General features: G+C 36.6%; 1 pseudogene; it reads right to left on the reverse strand.

Annotated features, from left to right (window-relative positions):
• Window positions 1-252: 252 nt before the first annotated feature.
• On the reverse strand, window positions 253-16959 carry LOC123858013 (small ribosomal subunit protein uS2-like; annotated as a pseudogene).
• Window positions 16960-23799: the final 6840 nt, after the last annotated feature.

Raw genomic sequence — 23799 nt, forward strand, 5'->3', positions numbered from 1 at the left:
AAACAAAAGCAATTAAAAATATAACTACCTTATTATAAATGGTTTTAAGACTAGTTCTGTTCATTGAAAGAATCTAAGGTGATTAAGGTGATTAATTTTCTTGGAAAATTTGGATTTCTTCCCAACATGTGATTCTATGTTTTTGTTTTTGTTTTTGTTTTATTTTTACTCTGGACTCTTTTTTTTTTTTTTTTTTTTTAAGAAACTATTTTCCACCAACCTTATTTCCATTTTGTTTGCCTTTGTGGAAGCTTAAGGCCACTCAGTGGTTGTTCCTACCCATTCAGTGGCCTGGGCAATGGGAGCTGTGGACCAGTCTTCAGCGGCCGGCTGACCACTCTAGGCTTCAGTAGGGAACTGCTGAATAGGCACATAAAGCCCCTGTATGCCTTCAGACCAATCTGTAACTTCAGGTTGATGAGCAGTGAACTCAGGAGCTGGAGCAGTCCACTCACCCTGAAATTCCTTCTTGGTCACAGCCTTCTCATCAGTGGCCTGCTTTTCCTTTTCAGTCTTTTCAGGATTTCTGTAGAAGTAGAGATCAGGCATGACTTCCCATGGGTGTTCATGGGAAATGGTGCCAGGCAAGCTGAGAACTTCTGGGCCGGCATCTACCACTTCAGACCCACCGAGTGAGCTCCCTTGTTGTTGCAAGGGATGGCAATGTTCACATATCACAGAGGAGAGTCTGTGTTACATAGAGCCAAGGTAGGCAGGTTAATATAAGATACCTCTGTAAAAGCCTCTGGGAGAGGCTGAGAGCCCTGCAGAGGCTGGTGGTCAGCCCTGGGGTCAGTAACCACCAGAAGTCTTGGCTCCTGGAAGACTGTTTGGATCTGATTCTGAAGCACCCAGCAATAGGAGTGGCTCCAGTAGCATCAGCAAACTTCAGCACAGCTTGTTGGCCAGTATTCCTGGATGATATGACGTTGACATCATCTGAGGTTTTTTTTGTTTTTGTTTTTGTTTTTGTTTTTTAAAGATTTTATTTATTTATTCATGAGAGACAGAGAGAGAGAGAGGCAGAGGGAGAAGCAGGCTCCCAAGGAGCAGGGAGCCCAATGCGGGACTCGATCCCAGGATGCTGGGATCATGACCTGAGCCAAAGGCAGACGCTTAACCATCTGAGCCATCCAGGCGCCCCAGTGTTGTTTTTCTTTTTCTTAAGATTTTATTTATTTATTTGTCAGAGAGAGAGAGAGCACAAGCAGGGGGAGCGGCAGGCAGAGGGAGAAGCAGGCTCCCCGCTGAGCTGGGAGTCTGACGTGGGGCTCGATCCCAGGACCCTGGGATCATGACCTGAGCTGAAGGCAGACGCTTAACCATCTGTGCCACCCAGGCACCCGACATCATCTGAGTTTTATGTGGTAACAATAGCACGAGCTGCCAGAAGCTTCTCCCAGGTTTTCTTCTGATTTATGATGTAGATACCATCACTTTACCTTTTGGAAAGGATGTACTGTTCCATTTGGAAGTCAAGGTTGGTACCACCTAAATGGGTTCCTGCTGCAAGGAGTTTGAAGACATGCTCCTCCTGATCATTTGCAGGCTATCAGGATCTTTGAACATCGTGAAAGTTTCCCTCTAAGTTATGATGGGAACACAGAACAATGCCCCGGGTTGTGTAGAAAGGCTTTACTCTGAACTTTTTAAGTCAGGCTTGTGGCTACTCCAGTCTTGACCTTCTCACCCCAGGTCTCAGAACCAGGTTCCCTTTTTATCACCCTGTGTCAGGGATACGTCTTATCAAACATGGTCTTGTACTTGATTTTCTAGAACTAGTAATGTTTTCTAGTCCTGTCAACACCATGTCCCTTGTATTTTCCCCTGGGATTTTATTTCTGTCCCTTATTTCCAGATCACTATGTACTGACTGCTGACAATTATCTGTGACTCCACTCTTTGTGTTCCTCTTTCAGAATTAAGCTGGCTTGGGTCTGCCTGGTGTCTAGTCTTTTTTCAGCCATGCTACCAAGAGTTCCTTTCAATACTCCAAGTGGGTGTGTTCTTGCTAGGGCCCGCTCCACCTTAATGTGGGGTTCCAGTACAAATTATGGCCTTGCAATTCAGCCTTACTCTACTGTAGCTATGCAATATTTTTGAGGAGTAAAGAAGCATGCTGAATCTGCCAGGGCCAAGTTAAGTTTTTATTAGAGATATACTTATTTCTCTTTTAAGTGACTTTTGTTATATGCGTTATATTTCTTAAGTCACCCCTCTCTTGTCATTGACAAATCCAAGATTATCAAAAATTGTTCATCCTTTACTAATTGATATATACATTTTGATGCCAGAATTTCATGGTCATTGAAATGAAATGCATGGCAGCCCTGCAGAGCCAGCAGCCTGATAAGTAGTGATAATTATTTGTCCCTAGGACTTAGATTGAGCCAAAATCATATGGAATACCTATTTCTTCAAGGTGTTTTGTGGTTTCTAAGCTTTTCTTATAATGTCAGTAATGAATAACCTAGAAACTTAGACACATTTAGCTGCTATTAATATAAGGAAATTATGCTTGGTTTAGAAGGAAATTAGTTATGCACATGGGCTTGAAGGATCTCCTCTTGTTTTGTTAAGGCACAGAGTGCCAATTAATTATATCTATAGCAACCATGTAAGTTTCCAGAAAATTATTAGGTTAAAGAGGACTTTTGACAACTGAGTTTAATTTATTTTTATGTCCTATATAAATGTTGTATATTTCTTATACCTATTAGATTGTTTTAAAAATGCATAGAGCTAATACAAATTCTATTTCTGACTCTTAAGAGTTCTATGGCACAGAGATGTTGACTGGGTTTGATATGAATTGAGGAGAATTTTAAGTGGCTTATGACATTTCAATTTGAAGACTAATATGCATCAATAACATCAGAGATGTGTTGAAATGTGTGAGTACTGAGATTGGGGGAAAGGAAAAAGAAGGTTAATGAAAAGGGTCAGAACTCCTCATTGTGGAGCAAATTTTGAAGTGATTTCTTTCTCATGAATAATGGAGCTGGGCTTCAAAATAAATTTCAGTATATATATAGTAAAATCCACCATGCTCAAAATTCAAAGTGTTTTTCTTTGCGAGTAAATAAATTTTGGTTTAGTTTTATGTCTTTTAAATATTTTTTTCCTATTTGAGTCAAAGAAATTACATAGTCATTTTTGACAGGCCCGAGAAGTCTCTTTAATCAAATGAATTGTAAGTTTATTTCCATTACCCTAAAATGTAACAATTTTATAGATGAATACTTATAAATATTTGACATCATCTGTGAATAAAAGGGTAAAACCTTGCTCTATTGATTTAAAATCGAATTTCATTTATGTTGTTTAGCAGCACCCATTTTTTCCCATAGGTTGTTCTGAATAATTGCAAAGAATTATACATGCATCCTCTTTTATTTGCAGAGAATTAGTTAACAGGATAGTTAATAAAGGAAATTTTAGAAGTTTTTTTTAGGAAGTGAATAAAACAGATGAAAAGGAATGGGGAAGAAAGAGAAAAGATAAATATGTAGAATAAGGTAAAAAAATACATGCTGACTCTATAATGTCTTGTGTGGTTGAAAGTAGAAATAGAATTAATAGAATTAAAATACATGATAATTAACTTGAAAGTAGCACGATAATTTGTTGTGGGCCAATCCATTCATTGAGAACAAATAACCAAGCTGGAAAAAAATAAGACAAAAATTATATTTGAGAGCATACCACAATAAAAACTTATTAAGTTATAATTTTGATAGAGAAAGGAAGCTAAGCAAAATGAGCCAGACATTTGGAGACACTTTTCCTATTGAAGTTCTTTTCCAATTTGATATGGGGGGTTGGTGGGGGGGCTGGTTCTTGAGCTGAGAAACTAAGCAGAAATCTGAGGCTGAACATCTGAGTGTCCAAAAGGCATCTTCATTATTTCAGGAGATCGTAGAATAAAAATGAGAGTTGAGCTCCTGTCATAATAGAGAGGCTCTATAAACACCCAGGATTTTCTACTAGAATTCAAAAGATATATCCAAGGAGTAAACCTAGACTGGAGATAAACCTGTTGTCAATGAAAATAAATTTGAAACACCTAACTTCTCAGAAGATTAAGGTAATCTACTCCTAACCAAGCTGTCTGCCAGAAGAAACATAAACCCTATCTAGAAGATACATACACAGATACCAATGAGCTACATGGTTTTTACCTACAATTCAGTCAGACAACTCCACAGAAACATTTCTAGGTAAGATGAAGCAGTTTGCAACAGACTAATGCTCCTGTTACACCTAATAAAGCCAAATAAATTACAAAATCATATTTTTAAAGGCATCAGAGGACTTTGGGGGCAACAAGGCCTGGATGAGCTAAAATGCAAAAATTCAAATTTTTCTCTTGACTATAAATGAAAAATTCCCTAATAAATATTAGCTAATCAAATAGAGTGATAAAAATGAACATTATTAACAAATAGGGTTTATAATGATGTACTGTATGGTGACTAAATAACATAATTAAAAAAACCAAAAAACCCAAATAGGGTTTATTTTAGGTAAGCAGACAATTTATCATTAAAAAATCAAACACTCCCACTGCTTGTGTTCCCTCTCTCACTGTGTCTCTCTCTGTCAAATAAATAAATAAAATCTTTAAAAATAATATGCCTTTTATAAAAGATAATATGTACTTATTTTGGAATAATTTTCAGATCCACCCTAATCAAATTAATTTAATAAAGACCTCTCCTACCAGAATTCTCTCAGCTGTACTCAGAGAAGTGACTGTTAAACATTCTTTGTGTTTTCTTGTAAGTAAGTGTATATACAGGTGAATATATAATATGATATATGACATAATTATTTTCAAGAATGGGATTATTTTATACTTATTATATACATCCCTCGTCTGCATAAATGATCTATTTATATGTCTATATCTATATAAAAATGTACTGATACATAAAATGATATATCACCTTTAAAAATTCTTATTTAACTATACCATGGGTACACAAAAATCCACTCATCATAAATGTACAAATCAGTGCTATCACAAAACAACCAAACCTCTGGAATTAGCTGCAGTTCAAAAAACTTAAAACAGAAGCCATGACAAGGATATATAAAATTTGTTTGTTTGTTTGTTTTTGTTTTTTATCTTGTAAAGAGAAGAAGCCAATATCCCTGATGAACATGGATGCAAAAATTCTCACCAAAATACTAGTCAGTAGGATCCAACAGTACATTAAAAGGATTATTCAACACGACCAAGTGGGATTTATCCCTGGGCTGCAAGGTTAATTCAACATCCGCAAATCAATCAATGCGATACAATACATTAATAAAAGAACAAGAACCATATGATCCTCTCAATAGATGCAGAAAAAGCATTTGACAAAGTATAGCAACCTTTCTTGATCAAAACTCTTCAGAATGGGGCGCCTGGGTGGCTCAGTTGGTTAAGCGACTGCCTTTGGCTCAGGTCATAATCCTGGAGTCCTGGGATCGAGTCCCGCATCGGGCTCTCTGCTCAGCAGGGAGTCTGCTTCTCCCTCTGACCCTCCTCCCTCTCATGCTCTCTGTCTCTCATTCTCTCTCTCAAATAAATAAATAAAATCTTTAAAATAAAAAAAACTCTTCAGAGTATAGGCGTAGAGGGTACATACCTCAATATCATAAAAGCCATCTATGAAAAACCTACAGCAAATATCATTCTAAATGGGGAAAAACTGAGAGCTTTCCCCCTAAGGTCAGGAACGCGGCAGGGATGTCCACTATCACCACTGCTATTCAACATAGTATTAGAAGTCCTAGCCACAGCAATCAGACAACAAAAAGAAATCAAAGGCATCCAAATTGGCAAAGAAGAAGTCAAACTCTCACTCTTTGCAGATGATATGATACTTTATGTGGAAAACCCAAAAGACTCCACCCCAAAACTGCTAGAACTCATACAGGAATTCAGTCAAATGGCAGGATAGAAAATCAATGCACAGAAATCAGTGGCATTCCTATACACCAACAACAAGACAGAAGAAAGAGAAATTAAGGAGTCGATCCCATTTACAATTGCACCCAAAACCATAAGATACCTAGGAATAAATCTAACCAAAGAGGCAAAGAATCTGTACTCAGAAAACTATAAAATACTTATGAAAGAAATTGAGGAAGACACAAAGAAATGGAAAAACATTCCATGATCATGGATTGGAAGAACAAATATTGTGAAGATGTCAATGCTACCTAGAGCAATCTACACATTCAATGCAATCCCTATCAAAATACCATCCACTTTTTTCAAAGAAATGGAACAAATAATCCTAAAATTTGTATGGAACCAGAAAAGACCCCAAATAGCCAGAGGAATGTTGAAAAAGAAAAGCAAAGCTGGCGGCATCACAATTCCGGACTTTCAGCTCTATTACAAAGCTGTCATCATCAAGACAGTATGGTACTGGCACAAAAACAGACACATAGATCAATGGAACAGAATAGAAAGCCCAGAAATGGACCCTCAACTCTATGGTCAACTCATCTTTGACAAAGCAGGAAAGAATGTCCAATGGAAAAAAGACAGTCTCTTCAACAAATGGTGTTGAGAAAATTGGATAGCCACATGCAGAAGAATGAAACTGGACCATTTCCTTACACCGCAAACAAAAAGAGACTCCAAATGGTTGAAAGACCTCAATGTGAGACAGGAGTCCATCAAAATCCTAAAGAAGAACACAGGCAGGAACCTCTTCGACCTCAGCCACAGCAACTTCTTCCTAGAAACATCACCAAAGGCAAGGGAAGCAAGGGCAAAAATGAACTCTTGGGACTTCATCAACATAAAAAGCTTTTGCACAGCAAAAGAAGCAGTCAACAAAACCAAAAGACAACTGACAGAATGGGAGAAGATATTTGCAAATGACATATCAGATAAAGGGCTAGTATCCAAAATCTATAAAGAACTTCTTAAACTCAACACCCAAAGAACAAATGATCTAATCAAGAAATGGGCAGAAGACATGAACAGACATTTTTCCAAAGAAGACATCCAAATGGCCAACAGACACATGAAAAAGTGCTCAACATCACTCAGCATCAGGGAAATCCAAATCAAAGCCTCAATGAGATACCACCTCACACCAGTCAGAATGGCTAAAATTAACAAATCAGGAAACGACAGATGTTGGCAGGGATGCGGAGAAAGGGGAACCCTCCTACACTGTTGGTGGGAATGCAAGCTGGTGCAGCCACTCTGGAAAACAGTATGGAGGTTCTTCAAAAAGTTGAAAATAGAGCTACCCTACAACCCAGCAATTGCACTACTGGGTATTTATCCCAAAGATACAAATGTAGGGATCTGAAGGGGTATGTGCACCCCGATGTTTATAGCAGCAATGTCCACAATAGCCAAACTGTGGAAAGAGCCAAGATGTCCATGGACAGATGAATGGATAAAGAAGAGGTGGTATATATGTACAATGGAATATTATGCAGCCATCAAAAGGAATGAGATCTTGCCATTTGCAACGACGTGGATGGAGCTGGAGGGTGTTATGCTGAGCGAAATAAGTCAATCAGAGAAAGACATGTATCATATGACCTCACTGATATGAGGAATTCTTAATCTCAGGAAACAAACTGAGGGTTGCTGGAGTGGTGGGGGGTGGGAGGGATGGGGTGGCTGGGTGATAGATATTGGGGCGGGTATGTGCTATGGTGAGCGCTGTGAATTGTGCTAGACTGTTGAATCACAGACCTGTACTTCTGAAACAAATAATACATGTTAAAAAAAGAAGAAGAAGAAGATAGCAGGAAGGGAAGAATGATGGGGGCAAAATTGGAGGGGGAGATGAACCATGAGAGACTATGGTCTCTGAGAAACAAACTGAGGATTCTAGAGGGGAGGGGCGTGGGGGTTGGGTTAGCCTGGTGATGGGTATTAAAGATGGCACATACTGCATGGAGTACTGGGTGTTATACGCAAACAATGAATCATGGAACACTACATCAAAAACTAATGATGTATGGTGATTAACATAACATAATAAAAAAAAAGGAAAAAAATAAAGAGAAGAAGAACAAGTTTTCAGGAAAACATAATATAATTGCCCAATCTGTTTTATTTACTCTTATCTTTAAGTTTCCTTCAATATTTTCTCAGGGATCCAATATTGTCTTTTTTCTCTTCACAATAGTCTAAACATTATGGCAGAGAATTCCATCTCAGCTCTACATTAGAAAAGCTGAACTGTTACTGATCTTGGAAGTATTAGAATTCAAATTCCTATGAAATATAAGGTTCAAATCTTGTCACCTTAGAGACTTGAATTGCTCATTAATTCAAGAGGAATTGAAAGCACCTTGCAGCAATTGGTGAGAAGGTCATTGATTTCAGGGTAACCTTTGAATGGTTAAAAATCTGTCTTGTGTTCCAGAGCAAGGGGAGCAGTCTAGGAAGGAACCACATGATTCATGGATTAAGTCAGCATAAATTGAGTCAGCTAGGGTTGAATGTTGGACTCATCTTTTTGGGCAGTGTCAGGATAGTCTTCTGATCACAAAGAACCTTAGGTTAGTACTTGGCCTTGGGGACTTTATCAGTTCATCTTTGTTGGGAGATCCAGCCCTCTCATCCCTCCATTGGAATTTCTCAGTCCCTTTTTAGTTTCCCTGGTCTCTGTTGCCACGGTAACAATTCAGAGCCCCTACTGTTTAGTTTATCACCGAAAAGGCAACATTTCAACATTTTCTAACACAAATTGGCAAGATACGTAGCTGCTGGCAGTACTATCTCAGTGGGACTCCTGGTAATTTAGTAGGAAATGTGTGGTAAGGCAATTAGAAAACACCAGTAGATAACTGAACATTCCAAGTATACGAAAATGTCTTTGGGAGATTTGCTACAGTACTTCTAGTGTTTGGAATGCACTGCAGTTTAGTAGCAATCTTCAATTCATGGAGCACTTTTTGTGTGCATACAGACATCACCCTGACTGTAAATTGCATACAGACAAATTGACGGGATCTCTCACCTCAAGGAACTTGCACTCTATTGGTAAAAATAACATATATCCAATCACAGTTAAACCAAGTCTTAGTGTGTGAGCAGAGAGATGGGAAAATCTGTTCTGAGTGAACAATTCTAGGAAGGCTTCAAATAGGCGATAAAGTTCTATGTGGCCTCTCTTGCATCTCTCACAGTAAGGTTATGGGGAGGACACTGGGGAGACAGAACTACAAGAGTAAAATGAAAACATGGACGTCCTTGGGCCAGATTTGCTAAAGAAAGGCAGAAAGTCCCCTATGAATTCAGAGTACATGTAAATAGAGTGGCAGAAGATAAAACTGGAAAGGTAGATAAATATTCACTTCCATATATTTTACACCAATGTTTCAAATGACTCTATGACAAAAAGCTAATTTTTTTTTCCTAATAAATAACCACAGGACTGACAAAAAAGAAATAGATTTTCTTTTATTCAAGTTGGAAAAAAATCCAAATATTATTAATACTACTACTAATGATAATAATAATATTAATACAGCATCAGCTTGATGCTATAATAAAATATAACATTAGGTCGAATCATATAAAATGATCATTTTGGGAAGCATAAAAGCTTGATGTCCAATGTTTACATAAATTTAATACATAACATAATACATAAGCATTCTATATGCTTAGGCATTGATTAATTCACTAATTTATACTTTTGCAGAGATTTTTAACATTCAAAGACATTTACAAAATTGCTTTTTCCTCGAAATAAGTGGGTCCTGGAACTGCATACATGTACATTTACATATACATTTTATCCCTGACAGCTGTACTAGTTGTATGTGAAGAAGTTGTTCTTGAACAGCACTGGGATATTTAATGTGTATAGTTCATGAACAGGAAGGGACATATCTTTGGAGAATAAGAATATCAGTTCGCACTCATCCAGGCTGCACAACATGTTCGAATGATGGAAACAATGGACTAGAAGACCTTGTGACTCTGATGGTTCTAACTCAATAAAATTGAAAGTTCTATAAAGCGTGGTTTTTCTATACTTTTCTAAGGGCATGTTTCCTGCCATATTACTAGGGCTTTAAATTAAGCTGAATCATGCTGTTGGTTTTGGTTTTGTTTGGCTTAGAGTTTGTTTTCTGAAAATATGTGCAACTGATCGCTTTCTACTTTGAAGCCAAAAATAACTCATATTACTGATTGTGCCTGGGATGAAAGTAGAAAATATGGGGCTCATGGGTGGCTCAGTCGTTAAGTGTCTGCCTTCGGCTCAGGTCATGATCCCAGGGTCCTGGGATCAGGCCCCGCATCGGGCTCCCTACTCCGCAGGAGGCCTGCTTCTCCCTCTCCCACTCCCCCTGCTTGTATTCCCTCTCTCGCTGTGTCTCTCTCTGTCAAATAAATAAATAAAATCTTTAAAAAAAAAAGAAAGTAGAAAATAACATTTCACTCACGAAAAGGGATTATTTTTGCCCTTATTTAGAAGAAAGATTATTTCCCTTAGACTAATTTCCTGGTAGAATTTTAGAAATTTTGAATTATTTAAAATACCAGAGTTTTGTCTTATTTGGGGTTAAGTATGTGTGCCCTTCAAATTGCAAACTGTTTTACAATAAAAATGAAATTTTACAGAGAAGAGGTGAATGTAGGTTCAAGGGACACATTAATACACAGTAATTACAGCTACTTTCTTCATTCCACTTGTTTTTATAGATGAATAGAACTACAACAAATGACAAACTTAGTAAAGGTCTATTTGAAAGCTATGTAACTTTAGCTATATAAATAAGAAACTCCCCCAAATTGTTTTCATTACTAATGTATAAAAGCATTCCCAGAGGCAAACTGCAGATGAGATTTTCACCTACAGACCAGAGATTCAGCAGAGCCTGGAAACATGGTTCTAGAAGGGGATGGTAGTAGGTGTAATATACTACATTCCCAATAGAGGGTCATTTACAGAATGTCACCCTCAGAAGTGCCTCTTAATTTTTTGATCCTTGTGCCACCAAGGAAAACATCCAGACAGATTTCTAAACCTCAGCATAGCAATGATTGCCTATGGAGTTGATGGCTGTGTAGTAGCATATCTCTTAGGTGCTCGTAGTATGATTTGTTAGTAGAAAATAATAGTGTGATAGAAAAGATAGTGTATGTCTTTAACGCAAGAAGGATTCGAGTGGTGTTCTAGGCAGAATTCTAAGCTGATCCTCAATAACCCATGGCCTTCTGTAATCCCCTTAAGTAACTGTGAACATGATGAGATACTACTCCTTTGATTAGGTTACATTATATGGCAAATGTGAAGTGATATGGCCGTACTGATATTTTATTTCCTCATTAATAATAGAGATGTAAAGAAATACTATGTGAAATGTTCCTTGCACTGTGTCTGTGACAAAATAGTACTGAATTATAGCTACCATCATTAGTATTAACATTAAAAAAATTATATCATTTCATGACTTTAACTCTGCACATAAAATTAACATAAAAAAATTCTATCATTTTCATGGTTTAACTCTGCACGTAAATATTACCAAGCTACCCTCTGTAAGAAGGCTTCCTTGATCTCTAAGACATATAATTTTGAGAGCTTTTTTATATGCATTCAATGCAGTATTTGTCATATTCTAGTTTATATTCTGGTACTAATTCTGGTTTCTCCCTTTGTTGTACTCCGTTGTCTACCAAATTTAGTAATTAATCAAGTACTACTGATTCTACCCCTGAAATATACATATATATATATATTTTTTTTTTTTTCCCTCTCTCATGTCTTGTCTGGATTACTATAATGGTGTAAGGACTAGTAAGGACTAATCTTTCTGTTACTAGTTCCATTTATAAAGTGAAGCATAGAAAATTAATAGTGAAACAGAAAACAAAGAAACAGGGCTTCTCCACTTGAAGTGCAATTGGAGGCTCATATCACTGAATGCCCAGCTCCTCCTTGTTCTCTGCCATGACATTTGAGAAGTCTTTAAGTTATATCTAAGCATCTGTGGAGCTTAGTTTGAAAACCCCAAGTTTATGGTGTAAAGCCTAAATAAACCCTCTGACATCACAGAAAATTTTGAAGTTACCTGGGACTACTGAGGTTGAGACATAAAAAATTTCAAACATTACAATCTCATCATTAGCCAAATGTGAAGATGGATAGTAACATAGTAAGTACTGTACCATCAGAGATCTGAGTTCCCTTTGAACATTTCATAAGAAAAATATCTTGATATTTTGTACTTACAATTTGCCCAGATATTTGAAGCAAATTTTCAGTAGATCACAAATAAAATTGATACATAAAATCCTTAAAACTCTGGAAAATACAGTTTTCATGTGGAACTATGTTTTTTCCTTCCTAGAAATTCTCTTATGCTCAAAGCCAAGAAAGATTGAGATTTAGGAACCACAGAGCATATATTATTTCTCAAAATCCTCAAAACCTAATGTTGAACTTCAGATTCTAAAAGCCAAGTGGCAGTTTTGCTTTTTCTTTTGGTAAAAATGTGGACTGAACAGAGTAAAAATGAAAATGGAGATGTAATCTATCCATAAATAGTAATAATTTAAGTAATTTAAGTAAGACTTTTCTATCATGTGCCAAGCATTATGCCTGGTGGCAGAGATTCAGTGGAGACTGGCATAGATGTGGCTTGAAAATCCAAAATACTGTTGTGTGTGTACCTGCTTCAAACTATCAGTTGGTTCTTATTGTTGATGTTTGTTGTTTTTACGGTTCCTGTTTGATTTGATGTATACTTTATTCACTGAGCTCCAGGTATAAACTGCATTGCTTTAGAGCCCAATATCAATACTGTTTTTTATTCCAGAGTGTTTATTCCCAAATACTGAGTTTTCATTGAGCTGCAGAGATACGTGATAGAATTATCTGCACAGGATTAAAATATATTTATAGTATGGTTTTTAAAATAAGCTAGGATATTGTATGAGTTTAGAGTCAAATAATATTTAATATATTTTAATTTACTTTTTATTTAATTTTGAAAATACTTATTTTATCTCACCTTCCTTGTTTTTAATTTGTATTTCTTACTACCAGTATCATATGCAAATTTATTATAGAGAAGATCCTGAAATCAATCTATCTTCTCAAATATAGTACTTTTTCATGTGATTTAACCTTGTAACTATAGTAGCTGTATTCTGACCTCACCTCCATATTGTGATAATTATGTTGTTACTTAATTTATGGTATCAGGTTCCATCCTGTACACTGTTTTCAAGAGCAGACTTATTCTTGTTTTCATGCTCCTGTCCAGAGAGCCTCCAAGTAGCAAGATTTTTGAAAATAAGTTTTATTATAAAGCAAGCTCCATGAGGACAGAGATTTTGTTTCATTTATTATAATAGACAATGCCAACAAGTGTTTCTCAAGTGTGTGTGCACACTGAGATATATTTGGTCAATGGAGGTTGAATGAATCCCTTCTAGGGTAGGGCCTACCATTCTTTAGTCTTCCCAGTTTTGGAATTTTTGTAGCAACCTATTGACAGACCTTCCTGATGTCATCTATTCTGAAAGGGCAGGACTATGAACTCAATCAATTTTATAAATATTTACTAAATTAAAGAAGTTATTCTCCTCTTGACATGAACTTCCCTGGGAAAAATCCTCCCATAGACAAGAATACCATCTTGTCAACCTATTAATTTAAGTCTGTATTTTCACAAATCACCTGTCCTCATGCTTTCCTGTTTACACATCTTTCCATTCATGACAACTATATGGCCTTTTGAGAATTTATTTCAGTAGAACAGGTAATTTTATTTTCCATGTTCCAGTCTCTCTTACTAATACTAATAAAGGCCTTTGCTTCCTGTGCCTCTGTTTTCAGCTTCCTAAATGATGTGGGTATAGCTGTCTACCTTGCTTATCAATACCCTTTGGTTAATGTGGCCTGGAGCATCAGGTTAGATGCCCTGCTAGATTCATGGACCTGTTAGACCCATGTAGACCCATGAGGGAGAAGCTTCTTACGTTTCTATCTTTGAAACATGGATCAGAAATCAGGGCTTTGGAACATTTCTCTAATTCCAATTCCATCAAGCAGAGTTTGTCTTTTCTTGCCATATTTTGATGTATACTTTAAATATCTTACAGTTTTATAAATTATACCTTGATAAAGCTAAGAAATATTATTATACCTCTGGACTGTTGGGTCTCAAACAATGGTGAAATACATATCCACTGAATTTGGTTAGTTTACAGTTTGGGCTAATATAAATTCTATTGCTATTATCAGTTGTGTATATATCATATGGTGTACGTATGCAGACACATAGAAGTGGAAGTACTGGGTGCTAAGGCAGACATAACTGACTAGTAGCTATTACAACTGGCTGTATCAGTAGTAATGAGTGTTTCTTTTGTTGAAAATTCTTGCCAACACTTGGTGTCATTGGTTTTCTTTTTGCTGGTTCAATTAATTTCAGCCATTCTTCAGGAATTGGGGTAGTAGCTCATTGGAACTTTAAATAGTATATCCTTGATGACTAAATATACTGAACATCTTTTCATATAAGATGTTTTCTTACTCAGGTGTTTTCATCCATTAGGAGAGCTTTTATGCTTTCATTTTTCTCAATATTTTTTTTTAAAGATTTTATTTATTTATTTGAGAGAGAGAATGAGATAGAGAGAGCATGAGAGGGAGGAGGGTCAAAGGGAGAAGCAGACTCCCTGCTGAGCAGGGAGCCCGATGCGGGACTCGATCCCGGGACTCCAGGATCATGACCTGAGCCGAAGGCAGTCGCTTAACCAACTGAGCCACCCAGGCGCCCCATTTTTCTCAATATTTTATTATGAATTTTTCAAGCATAGATTAATGTTGACAGATTTTCATGGTGAAAATAAATATAGCCATTCCCTAGATATGACCATTAATATTTTACTATATTTGCTTTATCACATTATAGCTATTCATTTAATCTCTATCCAGTCATTAATGCATTCTATTTATTTTGATGTATTTCAAAGTAAATTAAAGTAAATTTCAAAGTAAATTAAAGAGATCAGTATCATTTCTACTTTTGAAGGTTGTTTTTGAAGATTATACGATTTTATATTAGACGTTTATTCTTTTACCATTTGAAAAATGTTTTCTGTTTTCCATCATTTCTTTTGATCAGTCACTTATCAATCTTATGTTGCTCTTTGAAGGTAATGTGTCTTTTTTTTTTTAACCGCATTGAAAAATTTATCTTTGGGGTTTTATCTTTAGCAGATTTATTATAGTGGATCTGAGTACTGATTTATTTTAATTTACATTGCTTGAGTTTGTTGTAGCTTTATAAATACCTAGCTTAAGGTATTACATATGCTTTGGAAAATTATTGTTCTATATCTCTTCAACTATTTCTTCTTCTTCATTTTTCCCTGCCTCTATGGCACTGTAATGACACTTGGTCAGGCCTTTTGCCCACAAGATCATAGGCCTTTTATGAATTTTTCCCATTTCCCATTTTGTATATTAACCTGGCTATGTTCTTCTGATCCTCTCCTCTGCTGTGTCTAGTTTATGTGTAAACTGACCCATTTTAGGTCTTTTATTTCAACTATTACATTCAAGGTTTTTTCTTAAACTTAATTTAAAAAATAACTGCTCTTCTTTGGAAATATCCTGAACTGTCATCTGTTTTCTTGAAACATGTAACCATAGTTGTTTTAATGTTTATTTTTGAAAACTGCAATAACTAGCTCATCTGGATGTGTATTGTTTTTGTTTTTCTCTCTCCTGGTTCAACTTGTTGCGATGTGTGGAAAATGTTTATAAAAATTGTGGAGGTCTGTATGGTAATATATTCTTTCCCCGCGGGTCTATCCTATTCTCTGGTAGGTTGCGTAAGTGAAGTCAAGTCACTTTACTCCAATTAAAAAACAAAAACAAAAGTAATCTATAGTTGGCCACAGTTATTATAAGGTCAGTGATCATCTCCTCTTGCCCTCTCCTAATGAGAACTCATTTTACTTACCAGGGACTCTCATTCTTGGTGAACCGTCCATCTCTCCTCCCTCTGCAATATTAAAATCCACTCTGGTTTTGAGCAGCCTTTTGCTGAATGTCTTGGCCTCTTGGCCTGGTGCAGCTTAAGACTTCAGCAAATGCTTCAGATGGAAGAAAATACAGTGTTCAGCTTATTTACTTGCACTTCTCTCTTGGGAATCTTGGCCCTTCAGATCTGCTCTCTTGATAGCTTCACACTCTAATTTTTCTTTCGCCAGCCTATGAGATAGCCCAAAGCTATGCTAACTTCTCTGCTTCTTAGCTGAAAGTCTTCCATTGAAATCTTATCATCTTTCCTCTTCCTAAGTTTGGGCCAAATCCTGAGCTTTCAGAGTCATTTTCATCCACCCAGGTGCCTTTTCTCTGTGATCTTCTATCCTCAAGTTCTCATTGTCTCAAAAGCCCCTGTTGCCTTAAAATATGATATTTTTGTTTTGTTTTCTTTTGTATTCAGCTTTTTCTCTTCTCAGAAATAGTGTTTTTCTGAAAGGATATCTATCGTAATTAGAAATGGAAGACCCAAGGATTTAATTTATGTAAAAAATATTGGTTCAAGAATGAATAGAGTTTTTCTTGATTTCAGGGGCTGAATTTTGACCTATATTAGAATGGGCTGAACAACATGGTATCTGTGTTAGATAGATCCTTTTCTCTCTGGCTCCCAACACTCTTATACCTAGCCACATACAGATATAGATGGAGGCAAAAAGTTGAATGAGGTATTTTCACTCAGTTTTCAACAACTGGAAATGTTCAGGAGTTAGGCAAGAGGAGAAGTTTTGTACTATCTTCAAGGAAAAAACTATATGGCGCTGGAACTAAGAGGTCTCAATAGAAGACAACTTCACTTATACTACTTGATTTTTGTTTGTTTGTTTTAGCTTAGGTAGTACTGGGAACCAACATCCTTAACAATGGCATCAGGGTTGTCCTGCAGGATACCAGCAGCCATGGTAGCAACATAACTCAGAATTCAAGTGGCTTTTTGGACAGAAAGCATCCAAAAGGATGCTGAGAACAAATGTATGATAAGAATGTTGATTAGTACCTGAGAGACACAATCAGGGATGCCAGCAGGCTAGTGGGAAATGAAGTAGCATGGGAGGTAGAAAGGTTTAGTGAAAGTTGGTGAAATAAAGAGGTATTCTGTTTATGCATTTTTAGCTTTAATTTTTGAAATTCTGACTCAAAGTCTATCTCATTTATATAGTATAGTACAAAAGATCTTGATGATCTCTGACCACACACATTCTTTTCTTTTTCCCTTTACCTACATTAAAATTAATTTTATACATTCTTTTAGTTTGTAATTTCTATCTGTATGATTAAAGAGAAACATATGTGGTAATACAGTATGCATTATTTTTTTAAAGGATTTATTTATTTTAAAGAGGGAGAGAGGAAAAGAGTGGGGGGAGGGGCAGAGGGAGAAAGAGAATCTCAAGCAGACTCCCCATTGAGTGCAGAGCCTGATGGGGGGCTCGATCCCAGGACCCGAACCAAAATCAAGAGTTAGACGCTTAACTGACTGAGCCACCCAGGGGCCCTTACAGTGTACATTATTATCCTATTGTTGCTGTAGCAAATTGCCACAAACTTAGTGGCTTAAAACAATGAAAATTTATTATCTTGCAGTGTTAAAGGTCAAAGTATCACTGGACTAAAGTGAAAGTGTCAGTAGGGCTGTATTCCTTCTGGATACTCTAAATGGAAATATCTTTCCTTGTCTTTTCCATTTTCGAGAAGCCAACTTCATTCTTTGGCTCATGACCCTGTATATCACTCTGTCCTCTGCTTTCATTGTCATAAGTCTTTCTCTGATTCTGACTTTTATGACTTCCCCCTTATAAGAACCCTTATGATTACACTGAGTTCACTCAGACAATTAAGAATGATCTTCTTATTTCAAGATCCTTAATTACATCTACAGAATTCCTTTTTCTATTTTCAGTAATACATTCACACATTCAGGAGATTAGGGCCTGGACATACTTGAAGGCCATTGATCTACCTACCACACTGAGTATAGAATTTCTTTTATATTCCTCCTAAATCAATTAACAAACTATTCTAAAAAGAATAAGGTACTCCTAATATATCCATTGGTTCATTGGAATCATCTTTAACATCTAGTAGGTACTTGGAAACTACTTGGAAAATATTCACTGGAGTAGACTGATGGTTGGCAAATCTTAAGCACCAAAATCCCTGAATAAAATGAGTAGACATCAATGGTCTATTTAATTTGGAATATTTTGATCATATTTGACATACAGAGAAATGATATCTCGAGAAGGGTCTGTAAAAATGAGCATATAAATTTTGTTTAAAAAATGAAGATTTCTGATTGAGCATAATAAGATTTTATTGCTTGTCCATGTAGATCTATACTCTGGGCTAAATTGTTCTGGGCTTGGGAAACAGGCAGATCTATATAGTTTGGATGATCTTTATTATAATTCCTTCCAGTGAATTGTTCACTTAGAAATATTGTGGAAGTTCATTACTGTGCAATCATATGTACATTGGGGCCACACACATTGGATCCAATCCTGTGTTTAAATAACTTTTATACTTTTAAAATTCAATTAGTTTCCCCACTCATCAGCTGGCTTCTTGAAAGAGGTTGTTCACAGCAAAAAGCTAGTACTATTCTTGAAAAAGAGAACATATTTTACTCATCTAGTTACCTCGTAAGACTGGAACCATTAATTTAACACCACATTTTCATAGATTGTTTTTTGTTTAATGAATTAGACTATTAACTTTGGAACTATGAACTTTGCAAACAGCAGATGGCCATTTAGAAACTTCTCATTTTCCTTGACATTTATACAGTTTGATATTCTATGTTTCCCAGTGCTAAAAATATAATTACAAGGAAAATAGTGATTATGTATTAAAACATAAAGTTACTTATTAGAATGAAAATACTTATTTAAATGTGAAAAGTATGTTTATAACATCAGATTTAAATGTTATTGAAGCAGGTCAAAAGTTTTTTCAGAGCAAAACTTCAACTGTGTCAGTGATTAACTAGCAAGAAAATAATAGCTGTGTTGCTTTTAATGCCAAAACACTTGGTTGAATGTTTTTTATTTTGTTTTAAAGTATCTATAGAGGGGCACCTGGGTGGCTCAGTCGGTTAAGCGGCTGCCTTCGGCTCAGGTCATGATCCCAGGGTCCTGGGATCGAGTCCCACATCGGGCTCCCTGCTCAGCGGGGAGCCTGCTTCTCCCTCTGACCGTTCCCCTGCTTGTGTGCTCTCTCTCTGTCTCAAATAAATAAATTTAAAAAATAAAATAAAATAAAATAAAATAAAGTATCTATAGAGTCACATTTCAGAGTGATGGTCGATTTATGGGGCAAATAAAATCGTACTGTGGAGTAAAAACAATGCCAGTAATAAAATAGCAACTACTATGTTGAGTGACAATTAATCCTCCAGGCAGTGAATTACATGTTTTACCTACATTATTTCCTTAAACCTTCACAATTAATCCAACATATCAGGTAATAAAATCTCCATTTCAGAGCTGAGAATGCTGATGTAAGTAAGATTAAGTAATGTGCCCAAGATGATCCTGCTGTTGTTGTTTCAATAATCTGACTTACAAGTTAAAAGTTGACAAAGAAGGCCTTGCCATTCCCCTCCGCTTGATTAAACTTTGGGCAGGCTTCTTCTTGACTCTAGGCCTCTAATTTCCCTTTTCTTAAAACATTTACTTTAGAGAAATCTTTCATTGTAAATTCTTCCTTTGCCTCTTTGATATATAAATCTTTGTTTTAAAGCCTTTTGTCATTTTACAACAGGTCTGTTTTCCTCTAGGCCCTGGAAGTTATCCCACTGAAATGTAATCATCCAGGAAGACAGTGCCCTTGGCCCCCAGTCTGTATAGAGGGTAGGAGCCTCACTTGGGTGGGTGCCTTGCTCCAAGTTGTAAAACTACCACCTGTCATGAAGTTACAAGAAAGTTTAATTTTCCTTTGGTTAAGGCCAATTAGCAAACACAAATGGCCTGCAATGCCTCCTATGCTCACTCTTAGAAATCCTTCTGCTCTTTGTTTCAGTGAACATGAGTTCAGAATGTGTCTGGTCTCACTCCCCTACTGCAGTCCCCTAGAGTGGAGACTTCCTTCCCCATTCACATTTGTCTAGTGCAATTATTGTCTCAGTTTCTGAATCATTCAGCCCTGCTTTCTTTCCAGTATGATGATATTATAGGAACAATAATCTCGCTTCCTGGAAAAGAAAGTATTTGTATTTATATCTCATTGTTTTAAAGGTAAACATCAAAAATGTTTTAGACTGAGTTATGGAGTTATATTTTCCTGTTTTTCCCCCCGAATCCATACATCTGCACACACAATATTGTGCATGTGTATGAGTGTGTGTATGTTTTCTGATCCCCAAACACACTGTAAAGTTCTGTTGATTTGCATATTAACACCTTGCTTTTTGTGTGTCTATGCACACACAGACACAAGTGGAATAACTACAAAGAGGTAGGTTTGGCATCCGTGCTAAAAATAAGACAGCAGGGATAAAACAAAAAATATATATATTCACATGATATGACAAGCAATTTTTAAGCACTTTTTAGATGTTTATTCATTTACTTTTCCAAACAAAACTATCCCTAACCCACAATGTGAACATTAACCACATTGTGCATTGTGGATGAGAAAACTGAAACACAGTGAGGTTTCTAAACAATTTCAGAGGTAAAGATACAAGGCACAGTGAGTTTAGTAAATTCCTCAAGGTCAGAAAGTTAATAACCGACACAACTGGGATTTGAAATCCCGGTCAGTTTACCTATAGAATCTGAGGACTTCATCTCTCTGTCACACTGCCTCTCTTTGCTCCATATACCAAGCACTATGCAGAGACCACAAAACCTACCAAGAAGTCATCTGATTCTTGAATTCGTATGATCATGCAACTCTAATTGTCCATGATTATCTTAGAAGCCCAAATAACTCAAGATAAACTGTAGACCCCTCTGAAAAATAGACTCTGAACTGAGTTTCATATGCTAGTCATAAGGCAAGAACATGGTGATCACAGTGACCAAGAACAAGGATCTAAAAGATTTAACCACTGTTAGAGTTCCATTATGGAACAGAGGCTGAGCACGGAGCTGCTGCTAGACTAAGCGATTTCAGGGAATTATTCCAAAATTGGTCATTGTAGTATTCTAGCCCAGCAGTCACAAGGAATACAACTCAAATAGCATAAAAACACTCCTGAATTAGGATTGTCTCAGTGGTTTACATTTGTATGGTCTCTTAAGACCATATGTAATCAACACAACGGAATTGACACTATGGATAATTTTCAGAAGGATAGTCAGAAATATAATTTCTCTCATCACATTATGGTTCAATAAACTGAATGGGGAAAGACAAAGTCTTGATCTAAGTGCTATGTAACTATAGGATGAAGAAGACAGGGTTCGCATGATTCACTTCAGGAAATGAGAACACTCAGGGGCTTCAGCTGGCAATAAATGTGATATCTGTCAATGGTATGATGTGCCAGTCTTGCCCAGTCACCTAAATAATGGTGCCAGCATAGGTGGTGGGAGTGTTACATAAAAATAGGTACCACTCAGGGACGTGGGGTCAGGGGTGGTGGTGCCTGACTGGCTCAGTCATTAGAGCATGTAACTTTTGATCTCAGGGTTGTGAGTTCAAGCCCCATGTTGGGTGTAGAGCTTAAGAAAAAAAAATTTTTTTTAAATAGGTACCACTCCACTTTGTATCTGTTATCAGAATATCCTTGAGATAACACAATTATTAGAGAGAACTGTTCTTTATAAGAACCATGTAGGGGCGCCTGGGTGGCTCAGTCGTTAAGCGTCTGCCTTCGGCTCAGGTCATGATCCCAGGGTCCTGGGATCGAGCCCCGCATCGGGCTTCCCACTCGGCGGGAAGCCTGCTTCTCCCTCTCCCACTCCCCCTGCTTGTGTTCCCTCTCTCTCTGTCTCTCTCTGTCAAATAAATAAATAAAATCTTTAAAAAAAAAAAAAAGAACCATGTAAATGAAATAAAATGTATTCAAAAGCAACCAGCTAGGCTAGAGATGTGTCAGAACTATTTAAGGAACAAATTAAAAACCAGGGCAAAGTCCAGCCTGGGGAAGTACATTTGCAGAAAAACATTTAACATTCTGTATAACTTATGTCATGACCTGGTAACAGATGTTGGAAGCTCTAGAGATATACAATTTTGCAAACAGACCTTTTGATGTAACAGGCTACACCAGTGTCTCATTAATAGGCTCCTCAAGGTTCAGGCCTCACATTACAATTTGAAGAAATTGTACAAGATTAAATATTCAGGTGGAAAGTTAAATTAGATAGCTGTATTGTGCCCTTCTAACTTTTGATTCTATGATTCTGTTAAGTGAATTTGTTGAATGATATGGCAATTTGCAACATGTAAGATGTAAGTGCTCAGATGATGAGGGGAATGTGGTAAATTATACTTTGGAAACATGGCTAGTAGCTGAATTTCAGCCCATTTGTAATATCACATGCATGTCTTGGATTCTAGAAGGGTGATATAATGGCAATCCCTGTATGTAAATAGTTACTAATTTTTGTGCCTTGAAAAAAAAAAAAGAGGCAAATATATGGATGCAGTCACATACATTTTTTAGGTTAAAAATAAAAGGAACAATGATGTCGGTAAAGGAGACCAGCAGTGGTAAGTTAAAGGAGGTGTTTCTACCACCAAAACGTCAGCTCAAGGAGTCCTCACAATGGACTTTAACTTGAGGAATTTACCGAGGCTCAGGTGACCTTTATTCTTGTGCTGGAATAAGATGACCTTCTCTCCTCTCCACCCACACACTCACATACATGGACTTTCATTTTATGGGAGCCCTTGGGAAGGCAGAATAGCAAGGAGATGCAGTTGTGGTAGTAAAGGATCAAGAAAATGCAGGGATGGGAGATAGTCTAAACTTAATTTTCTAAGTTGGTCATTTCCTTCTTCTAAGACTATGTTTCTTTCAATTTAATAATCTGAATAGTAGTTCCAGTGGGTTTAGTGAACTTTCTGTCTCATCCCATTATTTGCAGTTTTGATTAGTTTAAATCTCAGAGGTCAACTCTATTTTTTTTTTTTTTTTATGTGCAAGATCTTGGGGAATATCTCACTATTCCTTATGTACTGTTCACAAAGAACAACATAAAATATGGAGCCAAATACCAGAAATCCATTGGAAGGACTGTAGTAAGCCAAATGATTACTTCCATCACTTTTCTCCTGAAGGAAATATCTCAATCTCTCCAATAAACATTTATTATATAACGAATGAAGAAAATGAAACATTTTTATCACTCTCAGCTCTGTAATATATTTTTAATCAAGCTACAGTAAGAATCTCAAGTGGATTGTAGACCCTCAGGCACCTCTGCTAAGATAAGTTAACCAAGGTGACTGAATTGCAGTCCTGCCCTACTATTTTTAAAGAAATGAAAAACCTTTCCATTTTTGATCAGAAATTGCTTCAGTGGATAAACCCACGTCCTCATCTCCCTGCTAAATCCCTGCATTTCTACGTTGTGAAGGATAGGACAAAATCTCTTCCTTAGTGCTTCATCCAGGACTTATTTTTCTTAATTTGTTTCAAAATTCATATTATATTTTGTGTTAGGTGATTTGATCAACTACAGAAAATAATGCAGCATAAGTTTATAAGATCAAATTATTTTTTACTATTTCCCTTTTCATTTAACATTCTCTGATAACTTACAGAAGGCCTACAATATGCTGGGTA

This window comes from Mirounga angustirostris, unplaced genomic scaffold (assembly GCF_029215605.1).
Source record: "Mirounga angustirostris isolate CCGP_5_RB_7025 unplaced genomic scaffold, mMirAng1.0.hap1 SCAF_13, whole genome shotgun sequence".
Classification (NCBI taxonomy): Eukaryota; Metazoa; Chordata; class Mammalia; order Carnivora; family Phocidae; genus Mirounga; species Mirounga angustirostris.